A 17,571-nucleotide genomic window follows, 5' to 3' on the forward strand; every position below is an offset into this window, starting at 1 on the left:
GGATTCCTAATCATTTTCTTCTCATCTTCATCGAACGCAAGTCACCGAAGTGGCATCTGATAGAAAGACTAGCACCAGGTGATGGAACAATCCCAGACGGGGTCTCCCAGCCAATCATGCATTCGATCATTTCACCTACCTTTCTTCCTTGTCACACCCTAACCTCAAGCTCTCCTGTACTCCTCGCACAATCCTGAGAGGAAGGATATGGCGTAGAAAAGACTTAGCCGCAACTTGGATGTAGTTTCCAGAGAGGATTTCTTGTTTTATTACGAAAAGTGCATCGCTGAGGAACTTCAAAAAAATGGTTCAAATGGCTCTGAGCACTATGGGACTTAACATCTATGGTCATCAGTCCCCTAGAACTTAGAACTACTTAAACCTAACTAACCTAAGGACAACACACAACACCCAGTCATCACGAGGCAGTGAGGAACTTCCACACAGGTTAATACTACGTGCCGGACCAGGGGTCTAACAATGACTCTTGCCTTTCGCGGACCGTACAGCTACCGATTGAACTGCAGCAAGAACACTGCCGTGGATAACTGTGTTATTCTATAGTCATGTTCGGTTGTTTTCAACAAGAATCCATGTCTGCAAAAATGTCCCCATAATATACGCTTGCTGGAAATTCTATCTCATCTGATAAAGTCTCCACTGCACTTTGTCGTGATTCACCGTGTTACAGGAGGTAGATACGTCGACAAACAAGGAAGTGCTGCACTACAATTACTATCTGCGTGCGTTAGTACTGCTCATTCTAAAACCAATTTGCACTAACCGTAGATTAAGCTCCTGTTAAAAAGCCCAGTAAAACTTGGACCAAAGATAAGGATGCTGAACAGCCGGTAACATCACAGAACAAGTAAAATCGTTACCAAACGATGATACATAAGACAATAACGACAATGTAGTCACTGAAATCTCCTTTCTCGAAAGAACACTTACGGATTCAAATTAGACAGGAATAAAGTAGTAAATCCCTTATCACCAACTGCACCTCTTTCAACTGGCTTAGTTATTCCTGTCAGAGGATACAACTTCTGGTGTTTTGTGCTAACTGCAGTTGTCTTTAGAATAAACCCTAGGTCCCAGTATGCAAGCGCCATTCTTCCATCGAAGAGAGTTGATAAAAATACAAAAATTATATAACTGCACTGAGTAAAGACGTTTGAATAGTTTAAGACAATTGCATTCTAATTGTAAGTGACAGATCAGTGAGTGACATTTCAATTTTGTTTCTAAGTTCGCAGTAATATAAGTAGATTTTGGGACTTACCGTAATATCAAGAACACCAGCCCCTTTTCATCTGTATGTTTAGTTATCTGTAAATATCGTAGCTGGCTACTGAGAGCCCACTTGATGTGGTATTTGAAGAGTCTCGCGAGAGCGTCTACAAAGTCTCAGAAAAATAATATAAAGATATTTCAAACTTGTGGCTCCATGACTGAGGAGATGATTTCTTTTGTAGAGGAATTGAACGATTGGTTGGTCGGCCTGACTTCTGTTCAAAGAGAATTCTTGACTATGTTGAAAAATAGTATGATGAATCTATGTCACTTTGAAAAGTGACTTTTCCTGTATTAGTAATGTCTAACTTAGTTTGTGGAGTCTCCCCGTACAACATCATTCATTTATACTCACCAACTTAAATGCTGTTTACAGTTGAGGGCGGTTGTTAAAATAACAGACTTAAGAAAATAAAATGACATTTACTCAGGATAAGGCCACCAATAAAATAACACATTTATAGCAAAATGAACAAGGTTTCTTGTCTTTCCCAGAAGCACTTCTAGTCTCATCAGTTTTTGCTGTACATTCTGCCTTAGAGATTATTTTTAAGATATTATTCACGTCAAGGCTACTACAAACCTCGTCGGTACTTGTCGTTCGGGTGGGTCGGTGTAACTGATTCGCTGCACTCACAGTCTGCTTGCATGAAATACGCATAGCATAGCAAGCTCTCTCTAAAACGTAGACAGAGAAGTGGCACCTAATTAAGATATATACATGAACTGTAATAGCGTTGTCTTTAAATATATCTCCAGAATTATTTGTCTTTGGAACGTCTGTCTTTTTGCTGTTTTCATCATTCTGCTTTGCGTAAGAGATAATGTTAGATATGATACTGAACTTTATGGACAGTCACTCTTCCGACGTATCATTCCTAAATGCCGCAGAGAAGTGAGAAAATGAGAATGGCAATCCACCGCCACACTCCATAACGTGTCTTGCGGAGTGTAGATCTAGAATGGGTGCGTTCTCAGAAAGAGGAGTCTCAAAGAGATGTCAACTGTTTAGCAAATAAATGTTGGATGAAACTAAATAGATAAAGTTCTTTAATCTAGATTCTCTGTGTCTGACCGTATCTAATACCCAACCCATATCTAAGAAATAAGCAACGCACGTAAAAGATACCGGCAGTCGCTGTGATGCAGCCTTGTTCAGGTTTTTCTATTCTTGGCGAGTGAGCGGCGCAGTGTGAGACACGGGACTCGTCTTCGGTAGGTTAGCAGTCCGTTTCCCCGCCCGGTCACCCAGATTTAGGTCCTCCGTGATTTCCATAAATCGGGTAAGGCGAAAGGGTGCGGCTGGTTTCTTTCTTCGTCCTTTCCCTATCCGAGCTTGTAATGACATTCTAATGACCTCGACGTCTACAGGATATTAAGCACAAGTCTTTCTTACTTTTGTTACTGTTTTGGTAGTACGTCCATATAATTTGAACACAGCGAGAGTGCTTAAATAGCCACCAAAAAGAATCCTTAAGTTGAGAATAGCTTTCACTTTATAACTGTGTAAGAGTTTTCTGATCCAGTGTACTGATGGTCATTTACGTGCTAAGACCAAGATTCTTTGTTTGAATGAGGTGTAGGACGACAGGAGATGATCATGAGTTAATTATTGTAATGTTAAAAACCTAGAATACATACCACATATGACAGACGTACGTAACACAAAAACGTCACATATAGCGGAAGCAAATACTTTCGACACTTATACAACATTTAGTAACGTAATAAATTTGAAACATTAGCAAGCTACGAATCACTGTGCAGAAAAATATTCTTTTAAGAGGCAAGAGAATCGTAACACAATAACTACCGACCTGCCTGTGGCGTGAAACTGTGATAACTTTTCTAATAAGCGTTACTCAACGCACGATAAAACATAAGATTTCCAATCAGAATACATAAATCAACACACAAAATCTTTGCGGAGCGTAAGACACGTTAAAACCTGCAGTTGCTTCATCTTGGTTGTTTAGATTACAATGAAGTGCATTGCCAGAGGAACCGACTGTTGTTTTCTCCAGCTGTCCCAGTGAGTAACAACATTCTCAGGAAGGTGGTGCAATTGTATACGGTACACAAAAGAATCAATACCAGAACGTTAGAGGTGTTGTGAAAGGCAAGTTATCCGTAGCAAGAGCAGCGCAGGTAAGTGAACTTAGCACACTCGCGTTATCTAACGCAAACACTCTCAGCGTCGCGTGGTCCTGCCACTGCTACCAATGGGAACAAGTTCGAGTAATCTGTGGAAAAATTCCGGAACTCCCGGGGCAACATAAGCCTTCAGGCTGGTTAAGGAAAGACCCATCACTGCTACTATACATGTTGCCCTACAAAATTTATAACTTTCCTTTCACTGATTACACAGCCAATAAACTTGTGGCTGTCACTAGCCAAAATGACGTAATTCATGGAAAGTGACTCTTACCGCTGATTTTTATGATACTCATATCCTTTTCTATTTTGTTTGGACTCGAAAAATTTATGAGAATCATAAAAATCAGTGCAACCAGACACTTCCTCCCTTTTAGAGAAACTATCAGTTACACAAATCACTAACACAATAAACTGTTAATTAATGACCGGATGAATGTTGGAAACCCGATAGTATAATACGTCAGTAAACAAATCACATAAAAATGAAACTAAAATAAAACTTACCACTGTTTCTTCCCCAGGCCTCCTTCCCTCCCCCCCCCCAATCCTCTCTCGCTCTCTCTCCCTCCCTCTCTCCCCCTCTCTCTCTCTCTCTTTCTCCCTCTTCGCTCCCTATTTCACCTCTCCCCTCTCCCCACTTATTCCCTATCTTATTGTGGAGTCACCGTCTCTTCCCATTTTCCATGAATTGTTCACTGCTTTCACTCATTTTAAACCTTCCCCCTCCCCTCCCGTGCACACCATATAAACTTTCAACTCCATCATTATTCCTTCATTCCATTTACATATTAGGCCTAAATAAATGCATTATAACACAATTAAACTACGTGATACGCATATGACAAACGACAGGGAAACAGTTACAGATCAAATGAAAACTAAAGCTAGCGGTTAAGCTGGCAACACAACTCATACGAAACACACACAGAAACGTTTAGCCAGAAGTATCTAAACAAATTGTAGTGGTGCTACATTCTGTTTCATTTCATATCAAAATGCGAAGTGCTGCAACGTAATGTGAGATTATGTAAATAGCAGCAGTGTCAAACGCGGGGCTACCTCAAAAAGGAGGAAGCAGACGACGCTACACTGCGTTCGCAGAAATCGGACAACAAATACCGTAAGTATAATCACATATTTTGTAACAACCTCTTAATATGTAGAATGGAAGCAGAGCTGTAAGTTTGTTTCATTGCAGAACACTGATTAAGCCGGCAGTTGTGGCCGAGCGGTTCTAGGCGCTTCAGTCCGGAACCACGCTGCTGCTACGGTCGCAGGTTCGAACCCTGCCTCGGGCATGGATGTGTGTGATGTTCTTAGGTTAGTTGGGTGTAAGTAGTTCTAAATCTAGGGGAGTGATGACCTCAGATGGTAAGTCCCATAGTGCTCAGAGCCATTTTTGAGAATGCTGATTATATTTCAAGTCAAATAAACGAAACGTGTTTCGTGACAAATATGCATTGCCTTTTAGCACCAAAGTACGATTAAAGGTACGTTACAAATTATGAACGAACTGCGGACACAATGGCCGCACAAGTGAAGAATTCGTTGTCACAATGCTGCAATGAAATTAATGTATTTCACTGTACGTGCAAAAATGGTTACCATTTCAATGGACAGTTAATCACTCGCTTCGTGGCTTGCACGTATTAATAATGCTTCACTACTGAAAACTTAAACACTGAATTTCTAGCGATCTGCTACGGAGACAGTCATTTAAGACGTCTCTGCACCATCAGAATAGTTCAAGCTTATGATATTACTGATGTTTCTCGCACAGGATAGTTTAGCGTGGAGAGTTGCTTCAAACTGGTCTTCGAAGTAAAGCCCACAACATTTGAAAAGTGAAAATCGAAAACGTTCTAAGCAGCATTTTTTTTCCGCAAAACTAATTTTCAGTGTCGCTGTGTTCTCGGTTCTCTGTTGCATGCCTGTGGAATTCTTCCAAGTATCATATCATGTGGAAAATGTTTCATTACTAGATGGAATATGGTCTTTGCACGAAGCGGTACTTCCCTGTGGAGTTCCAAGTGTATTGGGTCAAGGTCACTTCCATTCGGGCTGGGAAAATGGGTTCCGCATGAACTCAATGAAAGACAACAAACAAATCGAAAGACCAGTTGTGAAATGCTGCTCGGCAGATACAAAAGGAAGTCGTTTCTCCATCGAATAGTGACAGTTGATGAAAATTGGATATATGTTGAAAATCCCAAGCGTGATAAATCATGGGTGAATCCTCGCAAACCATCGACATCCACTGCAAGTTCAAATCGTTTTGGAAAGAAGACAATGCTCTGTGTTTGGAGGAATCAGAAGGGTGTCATCTATTATGAGCTGCTAAATCCTGGTGTAACTGTTAACACTGATCGCTACCAACAACAAATGATCGATTTAAATCGAGAATTACGTGAAAAACGAGTGGAATATAAAAAGGCAACACACAATCTTGTTTCCCCATAATAACGCTCCATCATACACAGTAAAACAGGTAAACGATCGAGGCGTTCAGTTGGGAAATACCAGGGATAGCGGCTTATTATCCAGACTTGCCTCCATCTGTTTATCATCTATTTGCATCACTGGGACATGTTATCGCTGAACAATGCTTCAGTTCGTATGAAAATGTACGAAAATGGCTAGCTGACTGGTTAGCTTCAAAATAAGAACCTTTTTTTTTTTTTTTTGGCGTGCCATTCGTAACGTGCAGGACAGATAGGAGAAATTTATAAATAGTAGTGGAGACTATTTTGAATAAAATATTGTTTAACAGTTTCAAGCAACAGACGTGTAGTTATTGCAACCAAATTCCGGTTTCATACTTCTACACCTGATTAAGCATCCCCATAGCAGCGCTACTACCACAATTCTTATGTGACGGGTGCGAAATTTGAATAGAAATCGTTTTTCAGATGTATAAACACACATATCAGCTTTCTTTTATATCGCACGGTTCCTTCCCGGTTTTGGGAGTTTTTTTTTCCGTTTCTTTATTTCCTGAAGTCCTCAGAAAACAAAAATAAAACAATCAGTCCTCATTGAAATCTTCGTATTTTCTCCCTTGCGGACACCGAGCGAGGTGGCGCAGTGGTTAGCGCACTGGACTCGCATTCGGGAGGACGACGGTTCAATCCCGTCTCCGGCCATCCTGATTTAGGTTTTCCGTGATTTCCCTAAATCGCTTCAGGCAAATGCCGGGATGGTTCCTTTGAAAGGGCACGGCCGATTTCCTTCCCCATCCTTCCCTCACCCGAGCTTGCGCTCCGACTCTAATGACCTCGTTGTCGACGGGACGTTAAACACTAATATCCTCCTCCTCTCCCTTGCGTAAACACTCCTTTATAACGTATCGGTTGGAACAAAAAGTCGTAGTTTTTATGTTCCTCATTATTTCTTTTATCTAAGCTGTCGGCAGATAACATTGAGAACGAAGGAGACGCAGTGAAAATAGAGAAGCGATGAGACATCAATGTTAAATACATAACCTATTAAACGGATCAGGAACTCTCCTTTATCCTGTTAACGGTTTAACTGGAAAGGCACGTCAACACGTTCGCCTCAGCCCTTGGCCGAGCCTTTCTTCGCTCACCGTCGGCCCGTAGGGATATGCTATTGATTATCTCCTGTATTAGAGCGAGGGAGGCTATTACGTATTTTCTACAAGTCATTAAGTCAATTAGCGGGCGGTGTGAGTCGGCACAAGTGTGTCAGCCGCGGACCCGCCCAGCTGCTCCGCCCCGCCTACACTCCGGCTGTCTGAGAGCTTCGTGTCCGCTGCCTCGCATTGCTTCTCTCTCAGTGCCAGCTCCGATTTGTGCGGTGCGAACTGTTTCTCAACATCTTTCATAAAATGTACGATTACAACACACAACTAGATCAACAAACCGCAGCAGTTGATATAAAATAACCAATTTAATGTACACTCATGCTCATAAATTAAGGATAATGCTCATACATTGTGAAACAACGCTCTGGTGGGCGGTCTGCTGGTTTAAATCACCTCGGGGTAAGACCATGCTGTGAATTTGACATGCGGTCGTCACACGGTGGCGCTGGCAGCAGTGCACATACGCAGAGGTGTGCTGGTGCATGTCGTAGTACGGTGCAGCGAGTAAGTGAGCAGACATTTTCAGACGTGCTAATGGTGACTGTGTGTTGAAAATGGCTCAAAGAACACATATTGATGACGTTATGAGGGGTAGAATACTAAGGCAACTGGAGGCTGGTCAAACACAGCAGGTCGTAGCACGGGCACTCCGTGTCCCACAAAGTGTGATCTCAACATTATGGCAAGGATTCCAGCAGACAGGAAACGTGTCCAAGCGCTTCAATACGGGACGTCCACAGTGTACGTCACCACAAGAAGACCGATATGTCACCATCAGTGCCCGCAAACGGAAACGAAGTGCTGCAGGTAGCCTTGCTCGTGACCTTACCGCAACCACTGGAACAGTTGTCTCCAGACACACAGTCTACAGACCACTGAACAGACACGGTTTATTCTCCCAGAGACCTCCAAGATGCTTTCCACTGACCCCTGGTCACAGGAGAGCCCGTAGAGCCTGGTGGCAAGAACACATTGGAACAGTGGGCCCAGGTTATGTTCACGGACGAGTCCAGGTATAGTCTGAACAGTGATTCTCGCCGGATTTTCATCTTGAGTGAACCAGGAACCAGATACCAACCCCTTAATGTCCTTGAAAGGGACCTGTATGGAGGTCGTGGTTTGATGGTGTGGGGTGGGATTATGATTGGTGCACGTATACCCCTGCATATCTTGGACAGAGAAGCTGTAACAGGTCAGGTGTATCGGGACGTCATTTTGCACCAGTATGTCCGCCTTTTCACGGGTGCAGTGGGTCCCACCTTCCTCCTGATGGATGATAACGCACGGCCCCACAGAGCTGCCATCGAGGAGGAGTACCTTGAAACAGAAGATATCAGGCGAATGGAGTGGCCTGCCTGCTCTCCAGACCTCGGATGCTCTCGGTCGACGAATCACTGCACGTCTTCAAACCCCTACGAAACTTCAGGAGCTCCGACAGGCACTGGTGTAAGAATGGGAGGCTATAGCCCAGCAGCTGCTCGACAACCTGATCCAGATTATGCCAACCCGTTGTGCGGCCTCTGTACGTGTGCTTGGTGATCATATCCCATATTGATGTCGGGGTACATGCGCAGGGAACGGTGGCGTTTTGTAGCACATGTGTTTCGGGACGGTTTTCTCAACTTATCACCAATACCATGGACTTACAGATCTGTGTCATGTGTGTTCCCTATGTGCCTATGCTATTAGCGCCAGTTTTGTGAAGTGCCACGGTGAGTGGCACCACTTCCTGCAAATATCCTTAATTTATGAGCGTGAATGTGTTTACCGCACTTGAGTCAATCTGAGTAACTGTGTATTCTCGAAGTCGCGATCATAAGTGGAAGTTACTGAACTACTGAGGAATACAGACTGCTCATCTGTCCTGTATGACTGCTAAACTACAAGCTTCGCTGCTGTCTTGTAACGCCACAAGTGAGGCTGTTGTTAAACTTAATCCTTTATAGGGCCCCGCAAGAAGAAATCGAGAGTTCTAATAGTTGACGACTTTGGTGGGTACTCAATGGAACGGTCAATCCTAGTTAGTGAGGTATGATCAAATAAAGATCTAACATTTCGATGATAGCGAGGCGTTGTAATTAAAATATCTCCAAATGCCTGACGAATCTAATGGTAACATGAGGTTTGAAGCACGAGAAAGGACACCTAACCTTCAGCGAATAAGACACCAGTGAAAATGCGTTATGGAAGACCACACATGTATGAACCCCCTGCCGGCCGGAGTGACCGAGCGGTTCTAGGCGCTACAGTCTGAAACTGCGCGACCGCTACGGTCGCAGGTTCGAATCCTGCCTCGGGCATGGATGTGTGTGATGTCTTTAGGTTAGTTAGGTTTAAGTAGCTCTAAGTTCTAGGGGACTGATGACCTCAGAAGTTAACTCCCGTAGTGCTCAGAGCCATTTGAACCATGAACTCCCTACTGAGTTACTTTCATCTACACAAGAACTTGAGGATTTAAAGAAGTCTAGTATACTCATTTTTTGAGATTTACAATACCTAATCCAACACCGCATGGTCATTATAAAGTGCTTTTTGTCACCGTACTCCAGAACTATAAACAAATATTGTGTAATCGGCGTCATCAAATGAAATAGGATGCTCGTTGATGAGCTTAGGAGCAGAGCTGTATTGTCAAGCACACGAAAAAAGAGAGAAAAAAATACAGATTAATGCAAACGTGTCTAGTGACATTATTACGCAAACATACTCACTCTAAAAGTTCTAAGAGTGTCAAAACAAAAACGTAATCGAATCCACACCATTTGGAAATTTGAGAAATGCAAGATGAACGAAGAAGTGTGGAACTTTTTTATTACGTGTGTGGTAAGCACATTATAGTAAAGACTACAGTATAATAAAATGCTACAGCATGGCTCAGACATAAAACTTTCGTAACAAGGGTAAGAACCGTAGGAACATAGGTGACGAAAGTAGCTAATAATGAAATAAAACAGCCTACTTCTTCCGCAACTGAGTCCCAAGTGAATGGCCACCCAGCCTGATCACAGTCATGAACTATAGAACGTCCAAAGTTAGTGTAGTGTTGTATGCACGATTACTACAGTCAATCTACCGGCCTCTAAGAACTGCATGCAACATCAGTGCTCAGTGCATCTCCGATCAATGTTAGCGTCGTCTGCCATGCTCACAGGGGCCTTATGCAGGATAAAATCGTCCACGACAGAACCAAGAATCGCTGCCATATTCAGTGGCATCGGAGTATCACTTTGAGGATTTTGAGTATTTAAACAACATTTTGAGAAAATGTTTCTAAGGCACGGAAGGAAAGCTATAGATGTAAGCATATTTACTTTACCTTACCGAACCCGTTGCTCCACCACAAGTTCTACCTGTAGCGCTTTTTTGAATTTGTTATAGGGAGTATCCATTCGCTTCAGCAAAAGTTTTACGACGTATAAACTCAACTTGCAGGCTGTTCTGACGCTATAGGCGTGTACTTTGTGGTTCAAAGAACATCAAACGTCATCTAGAAAGAATGGCGGAAAATATTTGATATGTGTGGATTGTCTTACGATACAATGTATGTGCCAATGTGCCATGACTTTTGACAGGAATCGGCCCTCTCTTTCGATTTTCACAGTAAACTGAGTATTTCCGTTGTTGGAATTTAGACGGCCCAAGAACTAATCCGTACTATGGTGCCACACTACTAACGCATCATCAACATATATAAAAAATACGGCAAGTTTAAATCTTGCAGTGCTACACCTCGAAGTCTTTCACAGTAATTGCCACCAAGGGCAACCGGGATCTACTGATGATGACACAATTGCTGGAAACTTCACCGTAACAAGAAAGAAAAGTATTTTGGGTATACGCTTACCTGATCAAAGCTGTAATCATACTATGAAATATTTTGCCAGCAAGAGATAAGGAATCTACAAGGGGAGTAAGGATATCAGGTCGAAAATGAGTAACAAATGTGAACCATTCTATCAAAGTTATTTATGTTTGCCAACGAAGTGCGCAATATTTAATATATGTAGAAATAATATCCCAAACAACTGCCTTAATAACGAAACGAAGTGTTTGTCAACATAGCCACATAGAGAACCAGTGCTATTCACTATCAGTCACAAGGGAAGATTCTTAAAATTTATTGATAGTCTATAAAATCTCGATGGCACCGAATTTGTGCAGCCTGTTTCTGCACAACGTCCTTAGAAAAGACAAAAGCATTCAGCAGCCTAGCAGTTTCCGTTACCATTGGGTTAATAGCGTTTTTCTTGATCATCCGATACGTGGCATCACTAACAAATTTAAAAATTTTGTGTGTCATCCCGCAGCAATATAATAACATTACTTTCGTCACTAGAAAATACAATCTTCCGTATAAATTGGCGATGTCTGCTTACTGAAGCTTTCTGTGAAAAAGATGTATTGCTTCATTGCGAGTAAACTTCTGTGACAGATCGGTCTCTGCTGAGTCCGTGAAAAGCAGCCAATAGCTTCTTGGACATGGTTAATGACCTCTGGTAGTAAATTACAAATTTGAAGTCGATATAGCTCAGTCCTTGACTTAAAACCAAGAGCCTAGAACCACCATCTGCTTCTGTCATACTAATGAACTTACAAACTGGCTGTATATTGATATAACAGCTCTGAATGAGGTTTTAGCATGCGTTAATTACAATCATAATAAAAGCACAACTGAATGTCTATAGTAAAATCAAAACGACTGCATGAGAAGTAGAGGGATTTATCTCTGCTTCGTAAGAAGTGAAATAGAAAGAAGGTTGAAATGTGGGCAGATAATACGTAACTCTGGGTATGACTGCTTTGATTTCTGTGATAATTAAGTGACAGGAGGATACATCGTCGTCTCATGAAACGCCCAGAAAGGACTAAGTGGAAGTGTACCTGGGGGGGGGGGGGGGGGGGGTAACATCTTTCACCTTCTAGTGCATACAGAATTTTATTCATCTGATCGATTCAATCAGATAACAATTATAACGAAAAATTTTGCCAGACAAGTTTGCCCTTGAGACAATAATTCTGATGCAGATACATTCAGTAAAAGCAACAAACTAGTATTTAATAACAGTTCTGTGAAAAGTTTGTCGTTATAGTGCTTACTAGTCACACACCAAACGACAGCAGCCGATTTTCGCTAATGCAACTTTCATGGGATTATTATACTAAGAATAACAGTAAAATGCTAGGGATCAATCTTTATAGATCAAACGGAGAAGCCAATTTACGTTAACGCAAATATCATGGGATCATATAATGCGATTACAGTAAAATGCTTTAGATGTTAAGTTTTCCGAGGACTAGACTGAAGACAAACCAAACAGTGACAAAACTAACTTACAGACAGTAAATGGCACGATTGGAAAATGCATTCATAACTGAATAAATAGAATGAGCAACTTTAAACAAGCACGTCTTTCATCTGAATCACAACTTAGTTCAAATGGCTCTGAGCACTATGGGACTTAACTGCTGAGGTCTTCAGTCCCCTAGAACTTAGAACTACTTAAACCTAACTAACATAAGGATATCACACACATTCATGCCCGAGGCAGGATTCGAACCTGCGATCGTAGCGGTGGTGCAGTTCCAGACTGTAGCGCCTAGAACCGCTCGGCCCTACCAGCCGGCCCACAAGTTAGCTAACGCCTGAAAAGGACAGGCAAAAATTACATATACAGAAATTATTTTTAAATTCATGAACGATGGACCAATACACGGCACTTATAAAACTATCTGAGCTTCTGGCGCCAACTAGGTACAGACACGAACGCCGAGCAGGCAGTATGGACAACGCCCAGGTGCGTCTCACACATACTCCCTCAAATAGTATTAATTCCAGAACAGGCAACTGTTATAGGGTGTACCTGGAGCATAAACGGAATATTACGATCTACTGCATAAGAAAGAGGCGTAAGTGCCCGAAGGCGCAGGCCAAAACTACAACCCACGTTCAGCGATACAATAAACCGTAAGAAATTATGAATCAATAAATCGCGCGTCCCAATACGACAACGAACAAGCTAAAACCTAAACTCCTTAAATAAGTAATTCTACTCGAACGAACCCAAATTAGTGCATTCAGAACAATATTAGATAAAACAACATCAAATTAGCATCAAAACACGTTAAACAAATTGTCACTGCCTCCAATCTGTAAATGAATTACTCTGACATATGATTACCTGAAGGAAAGGCATAAAGCGATAAATTAGCCTTAGAATAGTAACATGTCCTTGATGGACCCAAACGTTCAAGATTCCTCAGAAAGATCTGGAGGAATGACCATACATTGCTGCATCGATCTATTCACTGATACACAGTGTTTTCTGAAACAGACAAAACTCTAAGATTAAGAAATAATACACAGAAAGCCCCAAACAAGAATATCTACGCCATCAGACGTCAACACGAATTTCTACAGTCAGAACGGAACAACAAGTTTCGTAGTGGCGAACCACAAAATAAATTGCACACAGAGTTTCGTGACAGAATCAATCACTAATCTGTCTCAGGTCTATCACACTTGCAACACGGAGGGCAGAAAATGTGTCTCCAACGCATGAAGTAAATACAACGATATCACCTTATTACGTCAGTTGAAGTCCGTGTCCAACAGCATTGGAAAGGAACGTCATCAGTGACGACATATAATTGGCTAACGACCACCAAACTTCTTCCCTACGCAGTCCATTCCAAAACGCGCCCAATACAGCCGGTGACGACCCGAATGGACAGTTTCTTAGCGACAGTACTCACCGCCAAGACAGCTGCTAGTGTTCACTAGAAACCACACGCTGTTACTAACTGCTTCTCACTCCGCACGTTCGCTCGGCCGATCCTCTCTCGTGCGCATCTCGATAGGAGGAAAGCTGCCATGTCTAATTAAGTATCCGTAATAAGGGACGTTAAGAGCAAAAGGTATTAATTTGAAGCATGTAATCCTTTCAGTGAGACAATGAATTCAACAGACTGCGACACGGAAACGAAATTCAGATAGCATCATGCTAATGAAATTCCATCTTTCAATAGCAGCCACCTATTATCGCTTATTGCTTGACAGATCAACTTGTAGGACACCAAATTTGCTACATTTTCTGTGTTCGTAGTTACAGGTTCTCATGTATCTCTAAAATATGGCAACAGATTATTACAGTCGTATTTTCCAATTATTTGCGTTGTCACGCATTTGTAACAAATGACAGTTGATAACGATCATAGAGATAATCACCATACCGGGGCTCACACTCGGAAAAAGTTCGGTCGTCTTTTTATTTTCAAATTAAAATGACAGGTAGAAAATAATGGTTCAAATGGCACTAAGCACTATGGGACTTAACATCTGAGGTCATCAGTCGCCTAGACTTCGAACTACGTAAACCTAACTAAGGACATCACACACATCCATGCCTGAGGCTGGATTCGAACCTGCGATCGCAGCAGCAGCGCGGTGCCGGCCTGAAGCGCCTAGAACCGCTCAGCCACAGCGGCCGGTCGACAAGCAGACAACAGGCTCTTATGGAAGAAAAGAAAGAAGACTCGATTTGACTTCCCATCGACAACGACAGCATTAGAACAGCCCACAACCTCGGAATGGACGAGGATGGAGTAGAAAAAAAATGGTTCAAATGGCTCTGAGCACTATGGGACTTAACATCTGTGGTCATCAGTCCCCTAGAACTTAGAACTAATTAAACCTAACTAACCTAAGGACATCACACACATCCATGCCCGAGGCAGGATTCGAACCTGCGGCAGTAGCAGTCGCGCGGTTCCGGACTGAGGATGGAGTAGAAAATCAGTTGTTCTCCAAAGGAATTATCCCAGCATTCACTTTAATCAGTTTAGTTAAACTACGAATACTTTAAGCGTAAATGTTCAGAACGGGATATAAAAGCCACTCACCTCTCTGGCATTGGATTCCACGCGGTTCGTGGCTACTGATCTCAAGATAACGTAATATAGTGGGAATATCCCTGCGTTGCCGCATTTTGGCTGCCCATCTTACTTGCTCACAAATTCACGATCAGCAGAAGGAATGAGGCGTAATGGATGCATGTCAAGCAAACGGAGCGATTACCATATTCGCCCCCTTGTTCGACAGCTCTTTCTTTAAGCTCGTCCTACAATCGCTGCTGAGAAGTGTGACAGAAGAATTATCTTGTTGTCCGGAAACTGCTGTTTACTGCCGTCTATTACTCAAGACGCTTGGCATCCTCTGATTGTTCTGCTTCCACTACAGTTAGTTAATGCCGACGCTACTGTAGTGTTTGCAGTTCATCGAAGTTTACGTAATTGTGCCCATATCTATTCCACTTAGACGGTTCTTGTTGTGCGACATACTATTGGGCTCATGAAATATTTATTACACTAATAAGCCAAAAAACATAGGATAGCGATGTACACGTATACAGATGGCGGTAGTATCGCATACGCAAGGTATAAAAGGGCAGGGCATTAGCGAAGCTGTTTTTTGTACTCAGATGACCCATGTGAAAAGGTTTCACACATTGAAAGCGGAATGGTAGTTAGAGCTAGACTCTTGAGATGTTCCATTTTGTAAATCGTTAGGAAAGTCAACATTCCGAGATACACAGCGTCTTGAGTATGCCGAAAATACCAAATTTGAGGCATTACTTCTCAACACGGACAATGCAACGGCCGATGATCTTAACGACCGAGAGCAGCCCACTTGGGTAGAGTTGCGAGTGCTAAGAGATAAGCAACACTGCTTGAAATAACCGTATAAATCAATGTAGAACGTACGACGAATGTATCCGTTAAGACAATGAGGAGAAATTTGGCGTCTAAGACAATGAGGAGAAATTTGGCGTCGTGGGGTACGACAGTGTCTTTGCCATAGCACAGTTTCTGTAGCGCCTCTTCTGGGCTCGTGGCCATATCGGTTGGACCCTAGACGACTGGAAAACCGTGTCTGGACAAATGAGTCCCGATTTCAGTAATTAAGAGCTGATGGTAGGGTTTGAGTGTGGCGCAGACCACACGATGCCGTGGATCCAATTTCTAAACAAGGAACTGTGCAAGCCTGTGGTGGCTCCATAACGGTGCGAGCTGTGTTTACATGGAATGGACTGGATCCTGGTTATGGCCAGTTGCAGCTATTCGTGGACTTCATGTTCCGAAACAATAATGGAATTTTTGTGCATGATAACGTGCCATGTCAATGAGCCACAATTGTTCGCGATTCGTTTAAAGAACATTCTGGACAATTCGAGCGAATGGTTTGGCCACACAGATCGTCCGTCATGAATCTCATCGAACATTTATGGGACATGATCGAAATGCCAGTCCGTGCGACGGTAACACTTTCGCAGTTATGGACGGCTGTAGAGGCAGCAAGGCTCAATATTTCTGCAGGGGACTTCCAACGACTTATTGAGCCCCTACCACGTTGAGCTGCTGTTCTGCTCGGGATAAAGGATGTCCGAACAATATTAGGAGATATTCCTTAACTTTTGTTGCCTCAGTGTAAATCCTCCTTTCTCCTGAAGTCATCGCAGTATGCTTTTTAATTCAGTCAGTAACTAATGGAATTTTTACATCATTTGCCGTTTTGTATAACGTACTTAGTTTCATTATAAAAAAAATTGCATGACCTAATCAGATGTTTACGAACGTACTCTGTCAGATCTAATCTTCGTTATTAGTCAGTCGTGTTGTACGATATCGAACACCGTTCGGGTATCTACGGAGATCGGATCTGCCTGCTCATCGTCATCTATTGTTTTCCCAAGTATTGGCGGTTCACTGGGAGAAGCCCGAGTTCTCCAGAAAGAATATCATAGTATTTGCGTTGAGAATATGCTCTAGGATCAAACAAATGATTGACTTTAGGTATATTGGTCTCTAACACTTAGACTGCCACGAGATCTCCGGCGGCAACTTCAAAGCGCCCCGCCACAGACGTGCTCGTAACCTGTAGGTGCAACATCCGTAACAACACGTACTGCAGTCATTGTGTTAATTCTGAGCATTTGTTCCTTTGCCCGCTTCCATAGCTGCGTGGTCATCGCGGCAGAATTCCATGCGAAGGCCATGGGTTCGATTCCCGGCCTGGTGGGAGATATTCTCCGCTCTGGTACTGAGTGTTGTGATGTTCTCACCATCATTCCATCCTCATCGACACTCAAGTTGCCGCAGTGGCGTCAGCTAAAAGTACTTTTGCACCGGGCGACCAGGCTACCCGACAGGAGGCACTAGCCACACACCCGTTCATTTCATCCGTTCTTATTCACAAGATGAGCTACATTGTTTCCAGGCCCACTGGATTATTCTTTGCAAGGGAGTCATGATAACCAGGAACTACGAAAAGAGTTAATTCCTTAGCGTATTGACTGAGCATATTCCGTGCTGTCCTGATGATTTATTCGCTATGAGTAGTTTTAATTGCTTTTCCTAAGCAAAACTGCTTATTTCATTATTACCTATTGGTAGTATAGTAGGGTCTTCACGTGGGAATGCATACTTACTTGCATAGTTTAATATTTCGGCTCACTTTTGTC

General features: G+C 42.6%; 1 protein-coding gene and 1 non-coding gene across 2 annotated transcripts in view; both read left to right on the forward strand.

The window, feature by feature from the left end:
* The window catches only part of LOC126474259 (solute carrier family 2, facilitated glucose transporter member 8-like), a 296,736-nt gene that overhangs the window by 47,442 nt on the left and 231,723 nt on the right, over positions 1–17,571 (forward strand). The gene's annotated exons all lie outside the window — the stretch shown is intronic.
* Trnaa-cgc (transfer RNA alanine (anticodon CGC)) lies at positions 6,521–6,593 on the forward strand. Its single transcript has one exon. It is a non-coding gene; the product is annotated as a tRNA-Ala (tRNA).

Source organism: Schistocerca serialis, chromosome 1, assembly GCF_023864345.2.
Source record: "Schistocerca serialis cubense isolate TAMUIC-IGC-003099 chromosome 1, iqSchSeri2.2, whole genome shotgun sequence".
Lineage (NCBI taxonomy): Eukaryota > Metazoa > Arthropoda > Insecta > Orthoptera > Acrididae > Schistocerca > Schistocerca serialis.